Below are 5188 nucleotides of genomic sequence, written 5' to 3'. Positions count from 1 at the left end.
GGCTACCCCTACAGTCTGGAGTGGGAGAATAATGGCGACTGCCTGACTTGGCTTTTTTCTCCCAGCAATCTGTTCTGTCTACTCTGCCTACCTAATTTTCTGTCCTATCAGGCCAAGCAGTTTTCTTTATTAGTTAACCAATGAAAGCAACAGATAAGATACAAGACCCACCTCCATCAAATGGCATAAAATAAAAAAGACAAGCATGTTGGCACACACCTATAATATCACTTACTCAGGAGGCCAGAAATATGAGGATCTTGGGTTCAAGGATAGCCAGGGCAACATAGATCCACTCTCAGAAATGATAAAATAAAATGATGGGAAAACTCTATCTACTTCAGTCCAAGCTTGTTTGTTCTAACAAGACCCATGGAGTAATCGAGAAAAATCAGAATTCTTGGCCAATTAAGGCCCAGAAGGAATGGTTGTCTGTGTTGAACTGTGCTGCTATTCTGTGTCCAATCTGACAGTCTCTATTCACAGGAGACACACTACACTTAAGCCAAAGGCACAAGTTCCCTTTCCAAGTCAGTTCTTGCCCCCAGCCTGGCTGCATAGCTCGCTCTCTAGAGAACTGGACTGGGCTATCTTTAAAGAAAGCTAGTCCCTATCTGGAGTTGCTCCAGAGCCTCGAGTAAACCCACAGCTGTGAGTTTCTGCTTCCTCCCCTCTGGGATCCATTCTGGCTCCTTCGAGTTTTCCAGGGCCAAGTATGGTTCCCTAGAAAGTTCCAGTGACAAAATGAAGGTCTAGGAAGTGGAGAAATGTGCCTTTTAAACTCATGGGTTCCCCAAATCCATGACACCACCTTCTTACATTTTGATTTCTTTATACCCAGGAAAGATTGAGGGAGGCTCGGAGGAGAGGCTTGACCATGGTCATCTCAAAGTGGATGTATATAGTAGTCGAGAAGCCTTGCCACCTCCACACTTCCTTCTACCACTCTCCAGAGTTTTGCTTACCAATTGTCCCATTCCGACCTATAGTCACACCAATTGACCACCTTTGTTTCCCTTCCATGTATACACATGTATGTCCTAGCACATGACACTGGTGTATTGAAGAGCACCGGAAAAAAATTCCTACATCTATTGAAGTGCGGTGCCCCCCCCAAATTGTACCTCATTGCAAATAGTGCTTCTTGGAAGTAAGTATCAACAATGTCTGAATGCTTAAAGTTCAGCAAAATTAAGTCCTCAAAATAGCTCATTTGCTCTAAATCCAATGATTCTATAAATACCTGGCTTCTTTTGGATGCTAGAGGTTTAGTATAGTTCTAAGTAATAATCACAGGAAGAGGCAAGGTCACTGTCCTTTTGGGCCACTGGGATGTCTATGGACACGTTGAAGCATGCAAGACAGGACAGAGAAAATGATCTAGATTTAATATTTAATATTTATGCATGTATAGAGATATACTTATATGATACTAGAATAAGAAAACTATGAGGAGGGAAGAAGAGGTATAAAAAGGGGCAGTGAGCTGCTGGGAATAAACTACTGAAAACAATTAAAGCAAAACTCAGAACCTCCTGGGAACATTAGCTAAGTAATCCTACTGCAAAAGAAATCCCTATAGTCAAGGGTCACATCAATATTCTAGCTTGTAATTAAGCATGGTTTTATTGATGTCAAATAAACTCTGATAAATCGGCATTAAAAATAAAAAATAAAAACTTACTAATAAAAAGGGGGCAGTGAACAAGAGAGTCTAATGGTAGGTGTACTGGCTAGTTAGTTTCATGTCAACTTGACACAAGCTAGAGTCATCAGAGGAAGGAGCCTCAGTTGAGAAAACACCTCCATAAGATCAGGCTGTAGGCAGACCTGTAGGGTATTTTCTTAGTTAGCGGTTGATGTAGAGGGCTCCAGCCTATTGTGGGTTAGATAAGAAAAAGCAGGTCAGTAAGCAGCAGCCCTTCTTGGCCTCTGCATCAGTTCCTGCCTCCAGGTTCCTGCCCTGCTTGAGCTCCGGCCCTCGGGGATATGATGATGAACAGTCATATGAAACTGGGAGTGAAAGCAACCCGGTTCTCCTCAGGTTGCTTTTGGTCATGGTGTTTCATCACAACAGGGGTCCCACAGCACTGTCGCACTGAGATAGGAAGGAAGAAATAAGTATCACATCTTCCTGAAATGTGGAATCAATCTCTAACACAAAAGGAGACTATGTGGCTGGAGCAAAGGGGACTGGAAGATGTGGCAGGAAGGCTAGAGATGAAGTGAGTCAACATGAGTAAGGCACAACAGTATCTATACAAAGATATATTAATGAAGTCCACTATTAAAGTGTTACCTACAAAAGTCAGTTGAAAATGGAAAACAGAAAAAATAAGGAGGCTTGAGAAGACAAAGTCCCTCCCCTGTAGCATCTAAGTTGTGTTTCTTAGGTGTTTCAACACAACTGACAGAATTAACACTGCTGTAGAGATGGCTTGCAGACATGACACTCCTTTTTCTGGGCCATATCACAAGCAAGAGAATCAAAACACTGAGCAAGCCCTGCCAAAGCAAAACACATGTGACCTTTGAGTTTTGAAGTGAACAGCACTTCTCTAGCCTCCATAAATCTTAATAATGTAATTGCACCTAATAAACCAACTCAGGATTTCATCTACAAAAGGACATTTTTGTGGAAGAAATAAATGGACAAAAAAATTTCACTTAATTTCAAAACTTTGCCTAATTTTTAAGCTTTTAATCTGATTATAATTGCATCCTTTGACCAATGTACCTTCTGAAGCCCAAACCAAAAATCAATATAGCTATTATTTAAGCCAATTAGGCATGGCCATCTGTCTCTCCTAAGAAGCTTGCCTGGGTATGTACTAACTCACCATTACTCAATGGACAATAACTTCATATTAGCTCATATTAACCTCTCCTGACCTTTTTTTCTGCTGCATAAGTCATGGCCCCAGCCTTGTCTAAATGGAGCCCACTAAGAGTGAAACCACCTGGGCTAGTTAAAGTTGAATCTCAGAGGTAGAGCACTCACCTAGCATGTGCAAAATCCTGGGTCCCATTTCTACTCTGCAAAACAAAACAAAATATAACAAACAAGACCCCCCAATCCAAAATCCTTCCAGGAGATAGAAGTCTCTGCTTAAGTGCTTTTTTGTCATCTCAGTATATGATTAAACTTTCTTCCACCATCCTGACCTATTGGTATCTAAGCAGATAGCACCACACATTTGTGGAACACAAGTATCTGTTCTTTCTCTTTTTGTTTTTGTTTTTCCCGAGACAGAATTTCTCTGTATCTTTGGAGCCTGTCCTGGAACTAGCTCTCGTAGCCCAGGGTAGCCTCGAACTCACAGAGACCTGCCTGCCTCTGCCTCCTGAGTGCTGGGATTAAAGGTGTTTGCCACCACTATCTGGCCGTATCTTTTCTCTTAAAAGACACACACACACACACACACACACACACACACACACACACACACCAGACTCTGTGTATATCTTACCTGAAGTTTACAGAACTTTCAATCCCATTCACATATTCCATTTAAGTCTTTCTGCACACATAATAGGAAGTCTCTAAGGCACAATTGTTTGAGTCAGTTCAGCTTGTATTAACCTGAAATTGCCATAATATTTCAGAAATCTTCTGGGGGTCTTTCATATCAAGATTTTATGCTAAATCTGGATTTGTCTTTAGATGATCACCTATTCCAGTCTGACAAGTTTGAGACTGACCCTCCCCCCTTTCTGGATTAGTCTACTAAGCATGCTGGCTATTTGGTGACATCATAGAATCTTAGCAATGATCAAATTATAAAATATTCACTGAATCTTTCTGGGGCCATTTTGTATAAAAACATTGATTAGAGATTGTTCTGCCTTTGCGAAACAAAGCCATATAAATGAGCAGATCCAGCAGAGCGTTCTTCCTTCCCCTGCCATACACGCACTCAGCAACCTGCTACATTTGCTCTCTGGCTTCTGATTTGTGCCCCTTGGGGAAGTCTTTCTCTTCTCTAGAGCCTGGAATAAAGTGATTGAATATTCTCTCCCTATTCTCTCTCTCTCTCTCTCTCTCTCTCTCTCTCTCTCTCTCTCTGGAATTTGCTATCCTTGCCTTTCCATGGTTGGACTCACCCGTTTGGGTGCACAGTCATAGAAGACTACTTCTTTAGTCCCTCTTCCTTCTTCAGCATCACACTTTGCCTCTGTTCTCTGCCCCTTCTCCCACAGACAATCTCTGAATGTTACACGTTTACTTACTTTCTGACTGTTGTTGCTTGGGGCTGCCCACATCGCCCTTGAACGGGCTTTGACTTCTAATCTGAAAGTTTTCTATGATGTCACAATGTACATTTACATTACCGACATGATCCTCAAAGATTTCTGCTCTGTAAAACCACTCCAAACATAAGATACTCTAAAAAAACATTCCCACAACTCAGGAACTCACGTTAATACATGTGTTACAAATCCAGTTGATGCCTCTGTCTTCCAGTGGCTCTCTTTCTTCAGGGGTAGCACTACATCTCTTCCCTACTCTCCAGTCTCTTAGTTGCAGGGCTAAAGGGGAGAATATTCTAGTTGGCTAAGGACAGAATGAATATGTAAATATATAAATATACATATGTGTGGGGGGCATATAAACAAAATCATCTTTATATATTGTTAGAAGGGCCACTTCTACCAATGCCCATCCATTGGGAAAAATTAATATCAGTTAACCAAAAAAATAAATTTAAGAATTTTGCAAAATAGGGGCTGTTGAGTTAACATTCCTTAGTAACCTAGAAGGATATTGAAAAATGCATTTCTGGTCTTTAAAACATGGCACCTATATACAGCTTGGCCTTCCTAGATCAAAAGTGGTGAATATACACAGTGAACTTTTCAAAGGCAGTGGAGTGTGGGAGCACATTCTGGATCATTGCATCCAAAACTTGTTTTAAGGAGCAAGATAGTCACTTGGTCCTTGGGTCTTGAGTTGACACTTACACAGGAAAGAACCACCATTTGATGGGTCAATTTGAAGTCCAGAAGATCATCTAAAAAGCTATCATATCTAGATGTTTGAGAATTCTCCATGTTTTAATCTTGTTAAATGCAGGCACAAAATGTTCTGGGTGAATGTGACTGGTGGTGGCTAAGATGTAGGAGAGTGGATAGCTTAGTTTGCCTTTTGCAGACTGGGAGAGAATGAAGTAGTGAAGCCATTTCAAAC

This window comes from Microtus ochrogaster, unplaced genomic scaffold (assembly GCF_000317375.1).
Source record: "Microtus ochrogaster isolate Prairie Vole_2 unplaced genomic scaffold, MicOch1.0 UNK42, whole genome shotgun sequence".
In the NCBI taxonomy this organism is placed as follows: domain Eukaryota; kingdom Metazoa; phylum Chordata; class Mammalia; order Rodentia; family Cricetidae; genus Microtus; species Microtus ochrogaster.
This window is presented reverse-complemented; position numbering follows the sequence as displayed.